Below are 16,266 nucleotides of genomic sequence, written 5' to 3'. Positions count from 1 at the left end.
TTCTCAATCTGTCCCACTCGTATTTTTCACTCTTTGTCAGGAACAAGGTTGTGGCAGGATGGATCACGAGGGCACATCTGGTATCTAATGTCTACGAAGAACTTATGAAAAAGTAGTTGATGAATATGGATTTCAATTTCAATTTCAATTTTATTTATAAATCTTTTTACTGATATGTAGAAAATTCCACCTTATTAAATCCCACCTTTTTAGTGGCAACTGAAACATGACCTTAGACTGAGATACATTAGTTATACTATTATACAAGTTATACCTACTCATTATTTAGCCTTTTTTGGTCACATCATATCACAGCAATAATAACTTGTTTTCCCATGAAGCTGAAACTGATAAATGTTGTGTGAGGGAAGTGAATTATCTAAGGCCCTTGGAGTGCTACACTATTATCTTTTTCACAATTTGGACTTTTATATAACATACTGTTTTTAAGCATTCTTTTCATTTTCCATTTGCATCACTCTCAGCACAAAATTAATTAACAACATGTTTATGTTATCAGACATCATGGGGGTTAAAAGAGGCACAAGATGTGGCATCATTAATGCGATACAAGCTTATGTTGGAAAACTATCCACTGTAAGAGTGCTAAGATGGTTTGAAAAAAGCAGGCTTTACACAAAGTATTTTTTACCTCTGCTGATGCCATTGTACTTTAGAAAAATGAAATCTGGAAGAGAAGGAATGGAGGGATTTTTACATTGGTGACAAGCCGTGGTAACTTAGAATTTCCAACATTATGTTAGGGCACAGAACTTGGAGTGTCTACGCTCCTAGACATCTGTTCATGCATTTATGCCTCAGAGGATATTACCACGTTGATAGGTATCTCCTAAACATCTGCCTGGAAAAACAGCCCAGTCCCAGGCTCAGTAACACAATTGTCAAATACACCCGGGTATGGTTCACCAAGCTTGCCAAGATCCAAAGGGAAGATCCTGATGTCTTAATTTGATCACAGTATTACCTATGCAAGTACCTACACACACATTTTTTTGTGATCCCTGTGGTATACATAAAAACAGATATATACATTTGTGGAACTGGTAATCTAGTCTTCAAACATGTTACAATATCTGTAAAGACAAGCATTTACACATGAAGGTGTCAGATATGAAGGCAATAACTGTTCAAATTTAAATTATCCTCTTCATTAAATGTGCTCCAGGTAAATCTAGTGTAGCGTAGGTGGCATTCACAACATGTCTTTAAAAAATAAAATGAAGTAAAGAATACATTATGACCTTTGACTGTGAGCTTGATTTGATACCTCTGGCAGATACTAGCTGTTTGAGATATTGTCAGTCATATATCCCAGAGTGCAACTGAATGAGTAATGCATGTGCGTGTACTTGAATGTGAATATGCGCATGAATGCACTGGTGCTTGTATACCTCTGTGAGTGTTTGTGTGTCTGACTGCTGTGAGACTTGCAGAAGAACAGAGAGTGAGTGAGTGAGTGAGTCAGTGAGAGAGAGAGAGAGAGAGAGAGAGAGAGAGAGAGAGAGAGAGAGAGAGAGAGAGAGAGAGAGAGAGAGAGAGAGAGAGAGAGAGAAAGAAAGAAAGAAAGCAGTAGGGGAGGGGAGGAGAGGAGAGGTAAACTAAAGCTGCATGACGAGTACATCGGGGCACAGAGCCCCAACTGGGAGCGACAGTCCGAACACAGATACACCGTGTCCAAGCAGACAGTGAGAAGTGGAGGAGATTTCCCTATGGAGGCAAGCCTGGGATGCTGGACACCTGAACACACATTGCTACACACACAGACAGCAAGTCTGCACTTACAATCCTGCAAGCAACCACTACAAAACACAAACAAATGATCATGCACGCATGCGCATGCATGTGTTGTGTACTTGCAGTGCAAACAAATGTATTAGCATGGATGAGTGTGCACACTTGGGACACACACAGTCAGAGATAGAGCACTGGAAAGAGGGATGGGGTTTTTGCATCTCAGAAGGCTGAATTTTCCCTAACACATTGAAATGTAAAGTTCACTTCCACCTCCCATCAGCATTAAGTCCTGACCAGAATACACAGTGCAGATGAGGTGAGTGTTGTCCTGCCCCCCCACCTCTCTTCACTATTGCTGTCAAATTCCCCTCACGCATGTTCTCTTTCTTCACTGAAGCAACAGAAAAAAAGAAGAGGAACGCCAGGAATATTGGATATGTTCATGTTGTCCAGTGCTTACAGCAGTCCTCTAAGATGAGGCAATGTGAGTAGAGTGTGTGAATTGGGTATGGTCTGCATGTGTATGAGTGTGTTTGTTTGCTCATGTTTTTATACTACCAGAGTTATGTTCGGATTCACATATTTAATGCATGCCATGTGATGATTCTGTGCACATGATGGAAAGACAGACAGATGAATAAACACCCCTGCTTCAGTGCTCACAAAGACAAAAACCGGAACTGAAAGCCTGAAGAATAAAATGCTGTGAATGGGTATTGCCAAGAGAAATTGAGGGAAAATCTATTAATACAGTATTTTCCTTTGAAGGAAACAATACTTTAGGTTATGTATTATCCTAAATAAAAGGCTGCATATTGGGAATAGACAATAGATGTGATTGACAAGGAGATGAAACAGTTCATTTTAGGGCGTCAAAATGACAATATTGCAATGTGACACTCTGTCATAAAGGAGACCGTCATTGAAGCAGAGAGCTAACAGCTATCACTTAGAAAGAAAAGTAAAATCTTACACTTATAATGTCCTGTCGCCCACCCTAAGGGAAGAGAGGATGAGGATAGAAAGAAACATTTTTGAAGGACTGTGACCAATCTATTGTCTGTGATTGGCAAGTGTTATCCCTACAGGTTAGTTCAGGACTGTGTGGGTGGATCAACCGCCAATATACCTAAGTGGGTTTCCTACAGTTCAATTGGAGACAGTTCTATTACAGACATGTCATACTTTTTTGTCTACCTGTCTGAGTCTGTGAGAGGACGACAGTGATAGAGATGAATAAAGGTCTCAAATGGTTGGCTTACTTTTTCGTGAGGCCTTCCACATTGACTTCAGACTCCTAGAATACTTTTTTAATACGTTTCATGTCACCCCTCAATTGAGAACTTAGTTGTTGAGTACTCACCTCCAATGGTGATCTAAACTCCCAATAATTTCTCCCAAAAACCAAGTATGGAGCAAATGAACCTCTGTTGTTCAATCTAACTCCATTTTCTACAGGATGCTTCCTATAATGTTAATTTGGGAAAACTGGCCAAAGCTATGTACTCACTTTAGATGTTAGTTTTTTTGTTTTTACTCAGGCACACTCAGGGTGTAAAACAAATCTCTCTCAGGGACCATATATGTGGAGACACAACCAAGAACAAGCAAACAAACTTACTGGATGTAGGGAGGAACAGAATAGGGTTTTGTTTGTGGCAGAGAAAAAGACCAGGCAGCAAGCACTTTTGAACAAGCATGAGGTAGGGCAGCTACATTCTCATAGTTACTCATGATCCAAGATGAGACCCTGTGTTGTGGTCAGAATCACAGCGTGTTGGATTTTGGCAGGGTCCACCAATTGACGTTGGCTGTAGGGGTTTTGTTGGCAAAATTGATTTGTCCCTGTTAACTGAACTGGGTATAAGAGAGTGGAGCCTAAAACTTCCTGTAAAAAAAAACCCAAACATGGCAGACACTGCAGTCAATGCCAGTAAATGGCTGTGGATAAAAAGAAAAGTGAGCGACTGGGGCAAACATATGTAAGTGCAGAATCTTGATCATGTTATCTGGTTTTGTTATGGACATGAGCTGAGAACTGAAGAGGCTTGGTTAGTTTGTTTGGTGGGTAGCTGCCAGTGATGGCAATATGCAACTTAGCTTAACACATAATGCAGTTTCTGCTATGTGAATTTAGATGGGTAAGACAATTAACTTTAGTAACAGAAGTCAATAGTACAATAAAATAAGAAGACGGTTCTGCTGTTATGACCCTGACACACCCTGTGTAACACTCAAGCACTAAGACTGGCTAGGTATCCATGCTCATGCTACTAGCCTTTTATTTACTAGCTCTATGTTCACTGGATGTCTGGTGTTGAGTATTGAGAAATGTTAATTCTAAAGGACTATGAGTTAATAGTTTGAATCGAGTATAGAGGCTGTATTATGTGAAGCTTGGAAGCTGAACTACTGTGCAAGCCATAGCATTCAGATAAACCTGTTAAGCTAATGGGTCTAGCCCATATAAAGATATAAAGTTCACCCTGCTGAATATCTGCTCTTTCTAGGATTTAACTGCAGTTACTACAGGGCCTAATGATAGGATAAATCCTCACTGAACATCAAGACTTCCATAGGGATGCTCTCCTAAATTTTGGAATGTTTAATTTTGTGTATTGATAATATCTGTAAACTTTTAAGCCATTAATCAAAAAAACAGAGCTAATTGTTTTAAAAATGTGTCAACCATGTCAAGTGCGTACTTAACAATACAATATATCCTCCCCATATACACTATTGAGATGTTAACTGCATGGTTTACATTTACATCTTATTTTGCACACGAGGAAATCACTGGTGGTGTAGGTGATGACAAGGTAAATATTTGCTGTGTATGTTTAAAGCCACCTTAATTTCTCTGTTGAAAAATAGCTAAGTAGTTTGATTATGCTGCATGAACAGCTGGGGCAATTGATTTATTCTATTTTAGAAGACAGCTTTCTTCTTATGTTGCAAAGTGCAGTGATACGAAATTATATTATACACTGGTCAAAGCTCAATTCACAGTTGGTGCACAGCTGGTTTTCCATCCCAAACATCCACACAGTGCTCAAAATCAAAATAGTCAAAATTGGTTTTCTGTGTACACATGGGCTGCATTTGGAATGAAGACCATATTGACACTGACGGTGGCGTCGGAAAAGAGAATTGCACACCAATCACACATGGGGGCTACAATGGCTGAATTCTAATTTTGGGATGAGCTGTTCTTTTAATAACACGAGGATCTATAGCCACACTTTTTGTGAACCCCTGGGGCATGCAGAGGTCAGTAACTAAAAGGTTATGGCAGGCAGGGTATGTCAGTGTCATGAATGCTAATAAGTAAATACACATCTGTTTGATCATAATTTGGGGTCGGAGGTTATGACTGAGGTTAAGTTTAAGAGGTCAGTAGGTTAAAATCAGCTTTTAATCCATTCATTGTATTGTGCTCACAAGAAGAGAGGTCATTTAAGATTTTGAAACAAGTCAACATGGTGAAGTAAATGTGGTGGTAAACAGCACAACCAAATCACCCGAGTCCAAGCACAGCTGCTAAATAGATTCACCTCTCTTTGACACACAGCATGTGTCCGAGACAGACAGAACAGGACAGGAAGTAATGCTACTTATGCCAATCAATAATATCTTTATTGAGAGAGAAAATAGCGTTGTCAATGCACTCTCTCTGATTAGCTAACCTCATCATTGATAGTATGGGCTATTGACTGAGAGCATCAGAGTGCTCGTCATAAGGGCCATAAATGAGGAAAGGTGTCCCTGGTACATTGATCCCAGTCTCTTGGGCACTGGAGTGCTGTTAACAAGAAAAGGGTTGTTTTTTTTAAAGCGTAATGCCTGACATTGTCTGTTGTAGAGACAGTCATATTCTCTTTAGGATGTGAATACTTTTTTAGACAATCACAAAGCTGTGAATCTTATAATTGGAGATTTTCCTGTGTAAATGCACTATATCAATCTGTCTGTCTGCCCTCCCCAAAAAATGTTTTATTACTTGCTGTTTTGACAAGAGAGGTCTTTGCAGTTAAATAATTCGAAAGAACCCAAAACACTCAAACAATTTAAAATCTGTTAATCTTTTCCCCAAAATAATAAATTATGTTGTCAAGCAGTTTCACCTTCTGGTCAACGTCAAGACAGAGAATCACAAAAGCATCAGTTGTGTCTGCTATGGGAACTCCTCATATCCTGCATTTTTATTTTTGTACTAAAAAATGTGTTTTGTGCAGTCTAGTACTACTCAAATGTAAAAAAGTACAAATACTAATGTGTTTTATATCATAAAACAAAGTGGACAATTATTTACACCTTTAAAAAGCTGAAAACAATGCCCAAGTTTATAGTTTTAAACTATTCATTTATGAGCATGACTTTCTCTCTACATGTACATTCTACTTTAGCATTACTCTAGAGGATGTCATGTAAGAGGAGGAGAAAATATGAAACTTAGCAGTAAAGTATTCTTCATCAAGTATGACCTTTGTATTGCACATTAGATTAGTTTCAGTAATATAATGTGATTTCTGTGGTCTGTGCAGTCTGCTGATGTTCTTCCCTGCAATTTAAAGAAGACGAATGCAGGAATGCACAACTTCAAGTCATCAGTGGCAGAAAGTACAAGCTGTCTTCTCCACAGCGTCAGCATAGAACAAGAGCTGATAATGCAGTTTTATTAGGAGGACAAGCATGTTAATAACCAAAAAGCCACCGAGAAAAATCAGGGATGTGGCTCGGAAATGCACTTGCAATTGCATCCGGGGTAGTGAGTTCTGCAATCATAACATTGCATTGAATGTGCTTAAATGGATGATTTAATGCAGAAGGAAATGAGGAAGTCAGACTTAAAACACCCTAATTAAGTTTGGCTGAAATAAGAAGTTACCATAGGCTACCAATTTAACTGGTATCTATCCAAGCTTGACTGGAACGTATTGCATAAGCTTACTTCATGACCTACTGTACCTCTTAGCTCAAGAAAGCCCCCATTGGGATGATGGTGTGTGCTTGGATTTGATTAGAGGCCGGTTTTTGATTCTGTCAATGACCCCAACAGTCACCAATGAATCTCTTTTTTCCTCTTTGTCATCTTACAAATTGAAACAATCTTCAATATGAGTTATATAAACGTGTATCTGCTTTGTTATAGTTCACTGGCATTTAAGAACATGCTTTTAAACCAATATAACATGTGTATACAGCTTGGCTGTATACAGCTTAGCTCTATACACATGGTGGCACTCAGCAGCCCGGTTGCTACATCAGCTTATTTGAATTTAAAAAATATTTATTGTTGTTTAGTTCACATCTGAATACGTGCTTATGATATTTACTGTAAGGCAGTAATATTTCTTCGGCGGTGGCATAAAATCAATATCTTCTAAATAAACCTGAGTGGCGTTTCAGTTCAGACAGCAGTTTGTTACGGCGTCGTTCAGTTGGGCCTGTGAGTGTTTAAAAGGTCTGATGGAGAGTCATTCATCCAGTCATTTTATACAGCCACCAACTTACTGATATGAAATAGCATCTCAATAGCTTGTTATCGACTGTTATGGTGTTTTATCATTTATTTTGATAAGTGAAATCAAATTTGGGATGTTGGCCAGGCTGCTATTACCCGTTGAGCTATAGTGGAGTAGGCCGATGTGAGTGTATGTGCATTCACAAGTTTTTGTTTATCTGTAGGTGAGTCTGAAACAGAGAAAAAAAAATACGGCATCAATGTCCATTTGTTATCCCTCAGCTTGGGTGGATGAACAGACCAAGAGCCTATAAGAGGTCAGTGGTATGCAGCTTGGGACAGGGCTGAGACTAGGCCTGACTGGATCCCTTAAAGATGTTATTAATGGCCATGGGCATACACACACACACACACACACACACACACACACACACACACACACACACACACACACACACACACACACACACACACACACACACACACACACACACACACACACACACACACACACACCCTTTTTGCAATGCATAACTCAGTAGTAAGCCTCTTTCTGTGTTCTGTCACAAGAGATGGGGAGCAGAAAGCAGAACAGGGTGACTTTATAATCCCTGCTGTATTTATACTCCACCCTACTGACTTTTGCACTTCTCTTTTCATTCCCCACTCTTCTTTCTTTTTTGTTTCCATTTCTTCATGATTTCTCTTTACACGTCTCCTATATACATGTCTGATTTTATCAGGCTTCAAAAACTTTCCTTATTTCTAATATTGTAATACACCACCTCTTTTTTAATCATTTCACCAAGGCTTTTCCTCATCTCTTTCTCTTTTTTCCTCCAGGGGTTCTCATTGTTGGTTTTATTCTATGGCTTCCTTGTTTCTTTTTTTTGCCTATTCCCTTTCTCAAAATTATGAGGGAGGCAAAGAGCAGAGAGATGAGAAACTTGACCTCCTTTCTCACTAAACACAAGACTTATTTTCCATCTGACCCCGTTCTGCCTCCCACTGTCTTTTGTGTTCTTTAATTTTTGATTTAATTGTTGAAAGTTTGATTTGTTTCTTATACCTCTTATAGTCATGTACTAATAAGTGCAACACATCCATACAGTATGTATTCCCACATGCAACACTTAGTTGCACTGATTAACACAGAGAAAATAGAAAGAAAGGGTGAACCCATGTGGCATGGCAAGCAGCACTGGCTGGAGTGTATGGATGCTGACTGTGGAGGTGAACAGAGGTCTCTTCTCAGGCTAGTTTGTGTCAATTCCTCAACTACAGAGGGTTCCCAGACTTTTAGGCATAAGTAAGAAAAACAGAGTTCCAACACAATATTTTTTTAAATAAATAAATAAAATAAATATAATTTAAAATACACTGTAACATGCCAGAAGAGAGAGAGAGAGGAGAGAGAGAGAGAGAGAGAGAGAGAGAGAGAGAGAGAGAAGAGAGAGAGAGAGAGAGAGAGAGAGAGAGAGAGAGAGAGAGAGAGAGAGAGAGAGAGAGAGAGAGAGAGAGAGAGAGAGAGAGAGAGAGAGAGGTGAAAACATGTGTGCCCAGAACTAGTTTGCGTGTCTTCTTTGAAAAAGAAAACACTTTTTTTCACTTTGCAGGCATTACCATCAAAATGTTACAGTATTCTGCCCTCTTTAGTGTTTCCAGCTCATGCCAGGCTTGCTGTTGCTCCACTCTGGACTATTCCCAGCAGACAAGCTGAGAGTGTAAATCAATGCTTCTGAACTGATGCTGAGGCACAGTGTACCCCAGGTTTAGCCCAGGTGTACCTTAAAATCAATGGCAAAGACACATGTTGGATGCTACATTAAAAGGAAAGGTTCCCCTTTTTCCCCAAGTATGTCTCAGTATTCTCAGAATTAAATCTCAGTAATAAGATAAGATAAAATAAGACAAGATAAGATAAGATAAAATGAACTTTAATGTCCTGAGGGAAATTTCTTTTGGGGCAAAAGTGTTACACAGATCTGCAGTCAAGCAATAAATGACAATACCATACATACTATATAAAAAGGTGCAAAATGCAAGATGCTGTTCATCTGGCAACTTGGGCTCAGTGCACAACTATCCAAACCTATCCATTACTGGATTTCAGAAGGCAATATATGCTGTCTAAATATATGAATTTTGCTCTTCATATGTACATGTTTGGCATATAACATTCCCCTCAGGATTGAATGCCAGCAATTTATCCACTGAAAATGGAAGGAATGCATGCAAATTTGATCATTCACTATCATTTTTCACATGGAACGGTCCAATTTAGAACTGATTTTATGAGCACTAGTCAAATGCAATGAATCCATCCATTCTCTAAACAATTTATTCTGTCCTTGAACTCAGAAGTCCAACATTATTTTCAGATTTGCTTCTACCCAATGGACTTTCAGATAGTTCCACCAAACTATACTTTTCCCCCCTGGATACTCACGGATTTCTAAACATATCCAAATCATATCCAGTCTCTCAAGTCCAATGAAATCCCTGCATTTCCAGCCGCAAAGAATGAAAATATTCAGTTGGTTTGATTCATAAAGTATTAAATTCACACTAAAAAAATGGTGGGCTGTGAAACATCTAATAGAGTGCCTTAGCATTGACAATCCTGACAGCTAGAAGCAGAGGAGGAATATCTGGCACATTTACTTCCAAAATGCTTGCAGGGATATAGTCATTGGAGGTCAAAACTCCAGCCACACTTTATCTGCTGTGCCTTGTGATGCACCTTACTGAACGATGCTGCTTATTACCAAAGTTAATTAAGGGAATGTGCAATTGAGGCCACTTGCCTAACTATTTATAAAGAGCTGATTATCATTTATTTCCCCTCACACTTGCCTAATTTCGTTCCCTATCATGTACCAACACACTCTGGTTTGACAATAAACTTCCTAAACTTAAAATGTGTAGTATAAACAACCTTATCATGAAACCAATGCATCTCAGCTACAGCTAACATTATGTCAACCTAAACCAGAAGCCCTTCAAAACTCTCTGAGTTGCATTGAATTCTCTCTTAACATAATAAAGACAACAGACAGACAATAAAGACAGAAAGACAACTTTGTTTGTTTGTTTTTCTCCTTGTGGGTTTGTCTACATGAGCTACATTGTGTTTCCATCAGACTACTTAAAAATATGTTATATTTTTGGGAATTTTATTATTCCAGACATTGGTCTGAAAACCTCACTCTTCACCTCCACAGTCTGTTCCAGGAACCAATTGGCATCCGGTGGTGTTTTTATGACTGCAGTGAATACAACACAATTTGCTTTACAGCCTGCCCATTCTTCTGTGGTATTAAAAAAAAAAGTCTAACTAGTTTAATTCCTTCTGGTATGTGCTTAATTACAACAGAAGCTACAGAAGAGAGTTATAAGAACTGAAAAGAGCTGATTATCATGAACCAACCAAGATAATATTATTTAAAAACTCACAATCACACATTTAGAGATTTGATGGACTTTAAAACACCACAATGAATGTATAAAGTTAAAAATAAGATGCTTCCTGACTGTATCGAGCAGTTGTTTCAAATTAGAACGAGTCAGCATGAACTAAGAGGAATTTGCATAAACAAATATTTGAACAAATGCAAAACAAAGACATTTATCAGTGAAAGGAGGTCATAGGAATAGGAATAGGTTTGAAAAGGAAATTAAAATGTGCAATACAGTTAAACGATTAAAAAAATGTTAAAAACAAAAAACAATATGATTAATAAGTATCAAACTGGTGTATGAGCACTAGTGTATGTGAATTTTGTTTGGGACTTTTGGGTATACATAATGTAAATTGTACATATGTAAATGCTAAGGCTTCATTCTACACCTGTTTGGTCTGTATACATTTGCTTTGGTTTGTTACTGCTTCAAAAGTAATGACGTATTATTTATTTATGTGTGTATTTGAGTTGTAAAGACCAAGACCAAGATAAACTGAACAATTAAAAGAAAACAGTGAGTGGTAATAAAACTAGTGCTGCTTTAGCACTGTGCTCTTACAACTTGGAGAATATTAACAAAATATTAAACTGATGTTATAAAGCTAAAAAAAAGAAAAGAAGAACTGGTCATGTCTTCGTAACTTTGTCTATAATATGTCAGGTGTGAGTGCACCGTTATATTTTCTACATAAGGGTCTTAGCTCTGGTCCACTGACACATTGTCAGATGGATGTTTAACTCCAAAATTTGGATAAACTGGCAGCTGAATAGTGTCAATTGTCTTACATCAAAAATCTCCTCAAGTCCCATTGCTGACTGTCATGATTCATCAACAAGTTAATATGCCGGTATTAGTGTGAAAGAGCAATATGCATCAATGGCAAGAGACACATTACTCTTTTTCCCTTATCATTTTTTACTATCTCATTTTCTGCCTTATTGATTTCTCATCTCACTCCCTCTCTTACAGTCTGTCTCACTCTCTTCCTCTTCCTAATACCACAGAGAGGCATGGACTTAGACAACTTGTAAACCCAGATAAGGAGGCTGAAAGCACATCTCACTTTGACATATATAGGGTCATTTTTTACGACCGGTTTATACAATCTTTGCCCTTTTACTCCTTTTCTTTATTTCGTCTCTTGACACACTCGCAAATTGGGATGGCAACTTTTACATGTCGAGTTTGACAGAAAGAGATCACAGAAGTCAATCACAGCAAACTGGCCTGTGCGTGCGCGTTTGTGTGTGTGCATGTATGTGAATGTGAAGTCTGAGGTGTTTAAAGCTGAACATGCCACTGTCATAAAAATAACAGAAGACACAAATGCCCTGTGGATCCCAGTGCCCCACTCGGCACAAGATTTTATTATGCACTCCTCTGTCCACTTTCGAGCCCAAGAGGAGAAATGACGAGAGAGTGAGAAAAAGAGGGATGAAGATTTACACATCTGAAGAGTAACGGCGTAACAAGCACTTAAGTTCGGGCATGGGCATTGGGAGGGGCACGGCCTTCTCTCGTTAACTTTAATAAAACACTCCCCCAGTCAATGCCCCATGCAGTAAAACTCCTGCATCTAACACTCTCAGCTCGACTCCTACTGTATATCTCCAAATTTTTCCTCTAGACACACACAGACACACACCCTGATAATTGATGCTGCTCCTTTTTTTCCACCCCTCGACAGTCATTTCCAGTATTTGGTCCAGTTATGATCCATTTGCAGGTAATCTGACGCCATTTATTTCAAATTGTGTTTTATTGTAACATCTTGTATAATGACAGCAAATATTATTTGTATGTATGTGCAAAACATAAATAGCATAAACATACAACCCCTGTGACATCAGCAGCATAGATAATATATTCTGCAGACTTTTGGAGACAGGATGGCTTTACTGTTAAGAAAGTCTGGTAGGCTGAGAAGAGAGGGAAGGGAATAAAATGAGGAGTTAGGTAGGAAATGAGGGGACAGTCTAGATGAGGTAGACAATGGAATAAGAAGGCAAATAATGGATTAAAGAGTTAGAGAATGAAAGTAGGAGACAGAGAGAGAAATAAGGAAATATTGAAGGAATTGCTGAGGTATGAAAGGAAAAGAGGGTGTAGGGATGCAAAGGAGGATGTAGTGAAGAAAATGAAGAGTTAGGGAAGGTGGAGAAGGAAATTAGTTAGATATGGAAAGAAATGGACATGTACAAAAGAAATTGAGGAGGTATAAAAGGAAAAAAGGAGGTCTGACCTCAACTTCCCAATGATTTGTTTAATGTTGTGAAATTCTGTATATTCATGAACATTCTCACTGATGATAGCTCATAGTATTATGCTCATATCATATAAGTCATAGCATACTGCATGGCAATGGATTAATTAGAATATTGACAACTCCACCCCTCTTCCAGATTCTGAAGAAGATCAACATGCTCCTCATTCTCGAATTCAGTTTAATTGAATTAGAAAAAAACACATGTACTCTCTTAATCTAATGAGACTTAAGACATTAATCTTGAGCCTGTCAGGAAGGCTCAGTGCTAGTAAATATAAATCATGCTGCCATCACAAAACACGTCTGGTGTGGACATTAAGGCTGCATTTGTACATTCAGTTAATCAAGGATGTGGACATTGGCGGTCTAAGGACTGCGCTAAAAACATTCTAATTGCTGATGAGAGAAAGAGATATAAAGCCCATATACTGGCAAAGTCTTAAGGATGATTTTTGATGTAGGATATGACTTATATGTGACTTTATATATCTTGGAGTCCTCGAATTTTGCCAAAATCATACTGAATAATTACAAAACAGAAAAAAAACGGAGGGTGTTATTGGAGAAAAGGCAAAACACTGAAGTATTCTCAACATGCCAGTATTAATGAATGTGAACCACCTAAGGCTACTTACTGCTTAAACAGATGTTAATCACTTAATCAGATAAGAAACTGAGCTTTATGAAGTTTAATATATGGAGACACACGTTTACATGCAGACGTGCTGAGTGATGCAGCAGGGATGGCTGATTAATAAGTTGGGATGCGATGCAATCTCCATCTTTATTAAGATGTTGAAAGACACAAGACGTTAAGCCACACATACTCTCACTCACACAGTAGGGCCTGATAGAGAATGTGCTGTATGAATTTCCCACACACACATACCAGAATGAGGAAGGGTGCTTGGATGTTGTGTCTGTGACAACATAATTAGGACAAAATTACGCACATAAATATGCAAACATATCTATAAACAGGCACACAGATGAAAGAAACTACAAAAGTAAGGGTGTAAGGAGTTGTGGGGCATTAGGGAGAAGATGGAGAGAAGGATTGTTTTTGGCCCAAGAATAATGAACAAAATGAGTGCAGATGGAAGAGGCAGATGGTTTCATTTGTGATGGGCAGCCCAGGGCTGCCATGGTGCTTGATGGGTAATGGATATTACTCCATGGAGCCCAAGGCCCTTCCTGAGGATTATGGCACAACGTCAGTCACATGCTGATAAAGGACCAGTTTAGCATGTGATCCTTTAATTGTCCAGGTTAGGATTCAGTGAGAGTAATTTGATCCTTCTTCTGTGTCTGAGGGGGGACAACCTGCCCACCTGTACAAAACAACCTGTGACTAGAGTTACATGCAAACTATAAAAACATGTTTTTCATCTTTTCGATGTATGGACTATTTATCTAATTCTTCATTTTTCCACTTATTTGACCACTTATCTATCTATATATCTAGCTTTATGTCTGGAAATGTGCAATTTATTTCTAGTCATTGACTAAATGTGGAAAACATGTGGGTCACACTGGGTAAACCTCTGATTTTCCAGCCCTGTGTAAATGCAATTTGAATGTTCTGCGGGTTAAATCTGGGTAAGAGAGATGGGAAAACTGCAACAATAACAGGAAACATAAGGAAATAACTGTACATGGCAGCAGTGGCCAAGACAAACAAGCAAGATCAGCACTCCAAGATACTTGTATAAATGGGCAAAATGAGCAGACAGATGTGGACAAGATAAGGTTGGGCAGATTTCATTTTCACTGCCTCTTGAAACGCCAGTGAAGTTTGTGAGAGAAAATTGCATCAGTATCTTATTTTAAAAAGTATAAGTGGCATCAGACTACCTGAATCCCTTAAGCGATGGCTGCATATTTTCTTCAGTACAAGATGTAACCAAACTCATTCATCATTCTTGCAAACGCCACAATGGGACAGTGAAAGCAGAGCTGCAGAAATTCTCAAAAGGAGCGTGATTGTGTATTCAAGGCTAGGTTAGAATTATCTACATCCCCAAATCACTGGATTATCAGGCCACATCTGTTGGCCATTCACTTGCTGCATATGTTCTTATCATGATGTGAAGAGTAATTACCATTATGGAGCTTTGTGAATGTGTGAAGAAAAGACAGCATGGGCACCGATTTTTTTTACAATTTTTATAAAGCTCCACATTCCGGAGGGGCAGTTGAAAGAGTTAAGAGTGACAGATCTTTGGAAATGTCACCCAAAAAATGTCTCATGATGCCTAGATAATCAGAAACAGAGGGAATGTCAGTGTGTGTGTCTGTCTATTTGTGTGTATGAGTGAGAGAAAGAAAGAGAGCGGTAGTGACTTTGCGGAGGTTTGACAATTGTGTATGTGTGTGTGTAAGCTTGTTTGTAGTGATTGTGTGGGTGAAGGTATGTGCATAAGTGTATAAGTGAGGGTGTGCAGGTAAAGGGTTAAGTGTGACTAAGCCAGTGTGTGAAGGCTTATGTGTGTGTGTGTTTTCTCCTCTGCTGTTATTCATTGTATTATTAGATGTAGATGTGTGTTTGGCTCCAGGTCCACTTCAACGTATCACATGCTGTTTAGCTGTGCTGTTTTCAAAGAAGTTTTTATGCTACAGGTATCTGCCACTGAAGCTTCTCTCCTCTCCTCTCCTCTCCTCTCCTCTCCTCTCCTCTCCTCTCCTCTCCTCTCCTCTCCTCTCCTCTCCTCTCCTCTCCTCTCCTCTCCTCTCCTCTCCTCTCCTCTCCTCTCCTCTCCTCTCCTCTCCTCTCCTCTCTCATGGACAACCCAACAATTTGCCTTAATCCATATTGACTGCTCTTCCATGACCTCACTCCATAGGGTCCAGCAGTGAGGATTTACTCTGAGACAGCCAATCTAAACAACCTGATTTAACTTCTTTTCCTCAGTGCGATTGTGTGTGCAGGAGAGAGAGACAGAGAGAGGTAGACATAGGTAGGTAGATATAGAAAATGTGACAGAGCAGTCTATGTGTATGTGAGTAAAGCTCTTCACTATCAGTCTTTGACATGATGAAGGGGACAAAGATGTAAAGTCAGAGATAAACCAAAGCCCCAGTGGCTCCCTGGGAGCCCCACAGCCAAACCATAAAAGTCCCCTTTCTGTTCACAACCAATCGTTTGCTCTATACATGCAGACCTGTCTATGCAACCATGCACATATATTTTAACAGTGGATTCGGTTGGAGAACAGAAGGGGAGAGGAGTTGTTTTAAAGTCAGCTACGTGCAGCTGAACCATCCATACACAAAAAACCGACAGTTTGACGATGAAAGGGAAATTGTTAAGTGAAAG

The sequence above is a fragment of the Scomber scombrus genome, chromosome 4 (genome assembly GCF_963691925.1).
Source record: "Scomber scombrus chromosome 4, fScoSco1.1, whole genome shotgun sequence".
NCBI lineage: Eukaryota > Metazoa > Chordata > Actinopteri > Scombriformes > Scombridae > Scomber > Scomber scombrus.
Note: the sequence above shows the minus strand (reverse complement) of the source record.